This window comes from Silurus meridionalis, chromosome 3 (assembly GCF_014805685.1).
Source record: "Silurus meridionalis isolate SWU-2019-XX chromosome 3, ASM1480568v1, whole genome shotgun sequence".
NCBI lineage: Eukaryota > Metazoa > Chordata > Actinopteri > Siluriformes > Siluridae > Silurus > Silurus meridionalis.
Window position 1 is genome coordinate 33,354,327 of NC_060886.1, and position 9,429 is coordinate 33,363,755.

The window sequence follows — 9,429 nt, forward strand, 5'->3', positions numbered from 1 at the left end:
TGTACAGTAATTGAGTGACAGTAGGTGGCGCAATAATGACCTTGTTTATTCATGACATAAGAATTAATGATGTCAACATTAATAAAAAAAACACAAAGGTAAAGGAGAGAGATCTCAAAGTGAGCTACCTAGTAGCTGAACTCGTAGCCTAATCAAAAAAAGCCCCACACTGTGACAGAGACATTAATGCTACCTGCCTGCAAAGCCACTGATTTGTATTAAAACAGTTTATACATATTTCATAGAAGTATTGTATCGAAGATACTCGTCTTGAAAGTACTCTGTATCGGATTGAAAAGAAAATGATTGGTATCGCTCATCACTATCGACGACACCAGTTGAAATACTTGACTCTGTGTGGTGTGATGTGAAATCAGACACGGGACTGCAGACTGCAGCTCACTGGAAGTATTTAATGTTTCTTCTAAAAACACACAACAAATCAGCAGCCCTGTGGTGATATTTCACTTATTGTGTGTGTGGTAGACTTATCACCATGTGCCCTCACATTCATAAAAATACAAACAAAAGTGTAAAATATTCACACAGATAGATAAAGAAACCTCACAAAAACTTCAGTGAGAAAAATAAAAAATATTTCGGCTGCTCCCTTTAGGGGGCGCCACAGCGGATCATCCTCCTCCACACTACCCTGTCCTCTATTTCTGCTTCTTTCAACCTATAAATATATAAATAAACAATAAATAAATATAAAAGTAATTAATATAAAATTAAACCAGTTTATCATAAATGTAGGAGAAACCCACCACTCCAATGAGATTACAATACAGAAAGGGAAGAGGAGGAGTCAGGACAGGAAGTGACATCAGCTTCTATTATCAAGGCATTTAAGAGAAGCATCCATTTTGATCAGGCAACTACATTTATAAACACAGATATGAGTATAAACAAGACAAATCAACAGTTTAGTATGAATTGAAACAGGACATGTAAATTGAACAGGGTAAATTATACACCTGTTACATACATCTATAGATTTAAAACGAGGAAAAGGTTTGTTACGGCACATGCGATGTGGGCGTGGCTAAATGACGCTGATGTGAAACGGAATCCAGAGATTCATCGTGTTTTATCTGTAAGTTTTACCGTCAAATCTTTCCATTCAACATGTTTCTATTATTTATACAGTAATATTCTTATAGGAAAGCTTTTTTAACAAGATTGAAGCCTTTTATGCTTTTGAAGACGTTCGCTGAAGTATTTCTTCCCGTGATGCATTGCGAGATGCATAAATTAATCAGTTAAAATAAATATAAAAATTGTAAAGAAGTAAACATGAAAAATTACAGTATTGTGTTCAAAATGACGCTTTAACACTACAATTTACAATATAATGTATATATTGTAATCAAATTAAGTGAGTGAACTTTTTCATCTACCATGATCATGTGAATTGTAAAGATCTCTTGGTATAAATACAGTGTATGAAATATTAGAGTTTGGTCTGGGTCGGGAATACACGCGCTCATGCCGAAATTCACCTGCTGTGTGTGTTACCAGTGGGTGAACTAAATAAATGGAAGATTGCGTGTGTGTTCCTGACTTGGGTCTTTTTACTATTTAACACTGACTTGCAGTAATAACTCTATTTTTGTGTTAAAATATATCATTTTTTAATATATAATTTAATGTTACAGCATATTTGTTTTATATTCTGTCTCTCTGTTAAAATAAATCTACTATAAAAATTCTAAAATGTTAATTTCTTTGTAAGGGGGTTGTTAGTGTTAAGATGTTTCTCACACTATCTCACACACATCCCTTTGTCTGTTCAGTGTCTATAGAATATTTACGATGTTAGTCTGTAAGTTAAACAGTGAGTCTTATCTGGGCTCACACATCTCCGGCTAGTATATCCTCTTGTCTAAACAGGAAACAAGTTTAGGACAGCCTTTTCTCTGTGTGTGTGTATATATACGTTCTGCTGCCTGCAATAAACAGAAGAAGAAGAACATGCGTTCTGTGTGCTGTGTATTTCTTCTTCCCTGATATCAGAAAGGCACCACGGGCATAGCAGGTCGTATGGAAAACCTCTCCAAGAATTAAGTTTCGTTTGGGCATAATAAAAGTCTAACAGTTTTGGTGTCAGAAGCGAGATACTTTCAGCAATATCCAAAAAGGGAAATCACGCATCAAGGTAAGTTTTAAGAGACTTCCTTGTTTGCGGGGATTGTCCCGTATGCCAGCCAATAGGGCTGCATATGTGTTTGTGTCTTGGTTATGCATTAATTGTTGAATTAATGATAATTTCCTTTGGTGGGATGATTTTGTTGTGACATTGGTTTCCTCACCGTCGACGTAAGATGCAAGATTAAAAGACGTTTTTTACGGTCTGTCTAATATAGGTGATATTGTCTGAAGTATCCAAAAGAAGCCACGATAGTTTTTATGCCCGAAAAAAATAAATAAATGAAAAATTTATTGTTTTTAAAAAAATACAAAAAAATTAAAAGTGGGAGAAAAGGAACTAAAGAAAAACGGACATTTTCAAACGACTTTAATCTTGTTTTGGTTTTATAGTCTATTTTTTTCTCCTAACTTACAAAATTTGTGATCCAATTGGAGAGACTGGATTACTTTTTTTGTTTGAAGACTGCGATCCCCCTGGTGCCTAGCGCAGCTGTATTGTCTAAGTGTTGTGTGTATCGTCTGTGTGTTAAGTGTTGTGTGTCTGTTCTTTGTTCTATGTAAAGAAGATGGGTCATGACATTTCTCGCTTATTTCCGGAAGAAAATCCCAAAGATTGGATGTATAGGAATTGTGCCGGTTATTGAACTAATCCTTATTTAGATCATTTGGCATTATGGAGTGAAATTGTGTCACATCTAGATTTTTGTTAAACAATATCCATTGTCGAAAGAGAAGAATGTTGGCATTGCTCCAGGTTTTTGACAATTTATTGTCACAAGGTGTTTTGATCGAGACACATTCACCGTATAACACAGCGATTAATCCCGTCTTGAAGGCAGATAAAAAATGCCGAAGGCTAACACAAGATTTACGTGAGATTAATAAATTAGTTATTCCGTTAGCTCCTTTGGTGCCCGATGTAGCTACCATTGTTCTCTATACCAGCGACTCACAGATATTTTACTGTGATTGATCTTTGTTCTGCTTTTTTCAGTGTCCCTTTGGCCTCAGAGACGCAGACGCTTTTCACATTTACCTATAGGGGACGTCAATTCACCTGTACCCGTCTTCCTCAGGGTTTCGTTGACTTGTCAGGCAAATTATACTAAACCTTTTCACCTCTATGTGCACGAACGTGGTGGTACTGCTGCGGGGATCCTAGCCCAGGAACACGGTGACAGATATCGCCCTGTTGTGTATCTTTCCAAATCTTTAGACAACATAGCACAAGGGTTGCCCTCGTGCTTGCGTGCAGTGGCTGCTGCGGCTCTGATGGTCCGGGATGCTGAGAAAACGGTGCTGTCACATCCTTTGATACTGTACACCTCACATCAGGTAACAGCTATTTTACACAACATATGACAGCACAACGTAGATCTGGTTATGAGACCACACTCTTGGCAACGGAAAACTTGACTATTAAGACTTCTTCTCAGCCTCATTCAGCTGTAGTAGCTCTGCGTGATCTGCTAGACTTTATAGATTTAGATGGTTTTGATGACGCACATGATTGCCTTGAACACATTGAACAAGAGACCTCTTGTAGGCCTGATCTTTTAGATATGGACCTGGAAGAGGGGGATTGCCTATATGTAGATGGTTCATGTTCAAAACCTTCTGATGATGTGTATTTATGTGGATATGCGGTTGTAAGATTACCTGATGTAATAGTTGAAGCTAAATCATTACCATACACATCAGCACCAGCTGCAGAGTTGGTTGCATTTGCAAGAGCATGTCAGTTGTCTGAAGGTAAAGTAGTGACTATATACACTGATTCTAAGTATGCTTATGGTGTTGTGCATGATTTTTCCAAAACATGGAAGCAAAGAGACTTTAAAACAGCTGATGGAAAGCCCATAGCACATTTTAATCTTATAGGCGACTTTTTAAAAGCTGTTCAACTCCCTGCCAAAGTGGCCATAGTTACACATATGCCACCTGTAGGAAATTTGAGGTACCTGTTGGTTATAGTTGACAGATTCAGTAAGTGGCCAGAAGCATTTGTATGCGTGACAGAGAATGCTAAAACGGTTGTCAAAATATTAATGAAAGAGATCATCTCTAGGTTTGGTATTCCTAGTGTGATTGAAAGTGATAACGGCACGCCTTTTGCTTTAAAGGTAACACAACTTTTGGCTAAAAGCTTAGCAATCGACTAGCATTTTAATATTCCCTATCACCCACAGTCAGCTGGAGTGGTAGAGAGAACAAACAGAACCATTAAGGAGCGTATTACTATAGCCTGCAATGAAACAGGCTGAAATTGGACTGTTGTTCTCCCAGTAGTACTCAGAGAAATGAAAATGACCCCATCTTCAACAAAACTAACCTTTTGAAAGTTTTATGTTCAAGCCTTTCCCAACCCCATGGGTCAGGGGACGCACTGGCATTTCTTCATTAGGTAACCTGGAAGTGATGGTGGACGACTACGTTTCTGCCCTGGTTGAGAAATTGAATTCTATTAGTGCTGATGTCTCACTAACTCTTCCTCTGCCCACAGATAAGCCAACACACCCTTTTGTGCCTAATCAGCAGGTCCTGATACGAAGTCTGAAGCCTACCAAGGTCAGTGAGCCGAAGTATCTGGGTCCAGCGACTGTTCTAGCTGTAACCAGAACTGGAGTTCTGACTGATTATCAGCCACAGTGGATACACGCAAGCAGGATCAAAACAGCACCCAGGAGGGGGCCACCTCCGGGGTGAAGATCTGACCCACTTGACTGTTTTGTTTAGCTTACCCTGATACCTGCTCTAGGTCTAAATTCTTTAACTATATGTGTATAGTTGTGACTAGACAGTGAGAAGAAATTGTACCTGTATACCTTATAATACTGCTAATAGACATACTGAACAAGCACTGAGAAATAAATGTCTCATGACGTCTTGGAGAACGTGAAACAACTGCTGAACAAAGTTTTTTTGAGAAGATCAAGAATTTGTTTACGAGTGTTGAACACTATTTTGTTTTAGGCTGTATGTTTTTGTTTGTCTTTATCTTTTCATTTGCAGTTTATGTCACCGATTCTGTTCCCAGGATAACCATCCTTTGTTTTGGTGTGTGATGCTAAATCATAAATGATTTAAAGTGGCCATTGTTAGTGTTAAGACGGTTTTCACACTGTTTCACACACATTCCTTTGTCTGTTCAGTGTCTATAGAATATTTACGATGTTAGTCTGTAAAGTAAACAGGGAGTCTTATCTGGGCTCACACATCTCCAGCTAGTATATCCTCTTGTCTAAACAGGAAACAACTAGGTCAGGTTTCTTTTCTTTGTATGTGTATATAAACGTTCTGCCGCCTGCAATAAACAGAAGAGGAAGCATTTGCTGTGTGCGGTGTGATTCTTCCCTGAATTCAGAAAGGCCTACGGGCATCGCAGATCGTATGGAAAACCTCTCCAAGAATAAAGTTTCGTTTGGGCATAATAAAAATCTAACACTCATGATATCTTGGAGAACGTGAAACAACTGCTCAACAAAGTTTTTTGTGAGAAGATTAAGAGTTTGTTTATGAGTGTTGAACACTATTTTGTTTTAGGATTGATTCTTTTATTGATTGTTGGAATTGTACTTTGTATGTTGCCATGTTTAATGACGATGGTAAGACCGGTCATAAAGGCCTCGATTGAAGTGGTGGTGATGAAGGATTATATGCATGTAGGGAAAGAATGAAATGGAATCTGTATGTTTTTGTTTGTCTTTATCTTTTCATTTGCAGTTTATGTCACCGATTCTGTTCCTAGGATGAACATTCTATGTTTTGGTGTGTGATGCTAAATCATAAATGATTTAAAGTGGCCATTGTTAGTGTTAAGACGGTTTTCACACTGTTTCACACACATTCCTTTGTCTGCTCACTGTCTATAGAATATTTACGATGTTAGTCTGTAAAGTAAACAGGGAGTCTTATCTGGGCTCACACATCTCCAGCTAGTATATCCTCTTGTCTAAACAGGAAACAACTTCAGGTCAGCTTTCTCTCCTCTGTGTGTATATATACGTTCTGTTGCCTGCAATAAACCGAAGAAGAACATTTGCTGTGTGCGGTGTGATTCTTCCCTGATCAGAAAGGCACTACGGGCATCGCAGGTGGTATGGAAAACCTCTCCAAGAATTAAGTTTCCTTTGGGCATAATAAATATCCAACAATGTTTAATCCACAATCATCTCTGTACACTAGTGAGAGTCTGAGAACAGAAGTCAAGTGATGTAAAACATATTCTTTTAAAACAAGAAGTTTCAAAAGATCTTTCTGAACCTTTTTGATCTTGTAGAAAGCACAAGATGAATCATGTTTCCTAAAGAGATAATGTGAGTTCTAATGGACTTCCTCCTCGTCCCAGCAAAACAACTTTCACCTCAAGTAAAACAGATTATGTTTGTTTCTAAAGTTTCTTCTATGCTGAAACACTTCTGTACATCCTTCACTTCACACAGTAAAGACTAAACAATAAACTACTATCACACATTGATGAAACGCTGTGAGCAGGATTTGAACCTGCGTGGGGAAACCCCATTGGATTTCAAGTCCAACGCCTTAACCACTCGGCTATCACAGCGGTGATGAAGGTTGCTGAAATGTCTTGACTTGTCTACAATTTCACCTAAAAAGAAGCATTTAGAATAGAAAGTGTCTCTGACAGACTTTAGCACTTTTTCACCATTAAACACAAAACAGAAAAAATGGCGAATGTGCGCATCATGGCTGATTTCAGTGCTGATTTGAGACTTGGCGTATCAGTAAAACAAATGTTTTTGATGGATGTGCAGAATCGGGAAAACCTTCCGTAACCATGGCTGAGTGGATCAGCAGCACTTTTTTAAGTCAACACCGTAAATAATTAAACCGTGAACGAAATACATCTGCTACTGTTGCATGTTCACCATATGGCCTAGACATGGTCACCAATGCAAGAAAGGTCAAAGCCTGGCTGTCAGGATGGCTGAGTTTTTTAAGGCACTGCGTTCAGGTTGCAGTCTCCTCTGGAGGTGTGGGTTTGAATCGCACTTCAGATAGGGGTGTACCTTCTTGGTCAATTTTTCTGAACTTTCTGAAGGTTACAACAGTCAGCAATTAGTAGGAAGTGTATAGGCCTCTGCTCTGAATGACTTCAGCACATCTGCGGCCACAGGACAGCACTAGTCTCTCACACTGCTCTGGTGTGATTTTGGTCCACTCTTCTTCCAGTCTCCTCCACAGTTTGGTGACTGTAGTGGGTTCCTTGGACATACCTTTGTCACCAAGGATTTTCCAGAGGTTCTCTATTGGGTTAAAATCAGGACTCTGTGCAGGCCATGTCATTATTTCAATGTTTTCAGTTTCAATTAACTGCTTTACCCATTTTGCTGTGTGACACTGTGTGACACACTTTGGGTTCAGTCTTTCTCCAGTTTGTCGCTGAACATAATGTTTCCCATCGGACCCAAATAAATTAAACTTGCTTTTATCACTGAAGTGAACTTTGGAACAGTTCTCCTCTGTCCACACAACATGCTTAGTCTAGCCTTTTGATTCTTTCTGCTAATGAAAGGTTTGGTCACTGCAGAGTGGGCTTTCAGTCCAAATGCTCTTAAACGTTGAGACACTGTATGATGAGACAGATCTTTACCCTGTTCAGCGCTGAACTGGTGAGCAATTCCAGCTGCAGTGTGGAAACGATTGCCCATTGAGATCATCCGCAGTATCCTGTCCTCTCTTGTATTTGTCTTCCGTGGATGACTAGCCTTCTTGGCAGACTTGAATGAGTTTGTGATGTTGTAAAGATTCAATATTCTTGAAATCACAGATTTGGAACGACCAACTTGTCTTGCTATGGCTAATAGGGTCATCCCTTTGGCCTTCATCTGGACAATCTGCTGCCGGAGGCTTTCAGTCACTTTAGAACGGCCCACCATCTTGCAGAGTCAGTGAAACTGGAAGTTAGGCTGCCAGTTAAATAGGGGTTGACAGAAAATCAAGGAAATTAGCACCAGGTACCAGATTAACACCAATAACTGGGAGGTATCTGAAAGTGTTCTCTAATTTTGATCAATGTGTTTTCCGCAAAATAATGTTGTTTTTTTTAATGCCTTAGTTATTTTGTGGAAAAGGTGTTCTGGTAGCATGGTATAGACAGAACAAAAACTCCTTCAACTGTTGAGCAGTGAAGATGACATTATTTCAGAATTGTTCAATTGTTTATAAATTGTTCTCTAATTTTGATTGCCAGTGTATATACAGACTGTTAAGCATAAAACCAGAGTAGTAGCTTTGGGAGAAGAAGCAACTTTTTTGGGATTTCAACCTCTTTGGTGCTGTGAGAGAACAAGCAGCAAGCGAGATGCACGTTATCATTGATACAGTGTTCTGATAGCTCTTGTTCACCCACACACAGTTTATTCAGTGTAAAACTTGGGCTCGTCCGGGATTTGAACCCGGGACCTCTCGCACCCTAAGCGAGAATCATACCCCTAGACCAACGAGCCAAGCAAATTCAATTAAGATTGATTCGCAACTGGAACGACTCTGCACACGAAGTTGAAGGGAAGGCGAGAACCCAACAGCTGGAGGTCCGTGGATCTTTTTGTTTCCTGTTATGCAAAGTAAAATCCTGGATCAAAAAACCTGAATCATATCCCTAGACCAAAAAGCCTTCTTGTGGAAGAAGTGTCTCCTGATATGTCACTGCATAGTTCATGTGCTTTGCTGGCATATGTTTTCAATTTAAACACATAGATAAAACTTAATGTGTCCAGCCAAAGCTGCTTCTGTAACTGCAGGAAACAGAAAGGTTCATTAGTGATTTGAACTTGCAAACACATGTCTCCTGTTTTCCATGCTAACATTTTGGAACAGTTACTGTGAAAAGAGAGCATTTCCACATTTAAATCATATGGGTCAAATTCCCATCAAGCAGATTAAAAAACATTTTCTATGAAATGAGTCCAGGGATCTGAGCAGGCATAAATGGCTCGAAGCTCTGAAGGTCAGCAATTCCTATATTTTTTAATAGGGCTCAACATTTCAGTATTATCCCTAATGACCTCTCCTAACCATGCAGAATCTAACAGATCCACTTTAAATGACCACTTCTACCCAAACAGTATCACAAAAAATTGTTGTTGACTCAAGCCTCTTAGACAGATGAAGTAGTGCATGGACCCCAACTAGTGAGACAGAGTAGCTTTAACTGAGAGAAGCCACAAATATCATCTAGTCATTTGTGAAATATGCATCTGAAGAGTGAGACTACTTGTCCAGTGCACATAGGGATGAGTTTATGTTGTATACCAA

The 9,429-nt window shown here is 39.0% G+C and overlaps 2 non-coding genes across 2 annotated transcripts; both read right to left on the minus strand.

Moving 5' to 3' along the window:
* Positions 1-6,633: 6,633 nt before the first annotated feature.
* Positions 6,634-6,715, minus strand: trnas-uga. The gene has a single exon. It is a non-coding gene; the product is annotated as a tRNA-Ser (tRNA).
* Positions 6,716-8,549: 1,834 nt separating this feature from the next.
* trnap-agg lies at positions 8,550-8,621 on the minus strand. Its single transcript has one exon. It is a non-coding gene; the product is annotated as a tRNA-Pro (tRNA).
* Between the last annotated feature and the right edge of the window lie 808 nt (positions 8,622-9,429).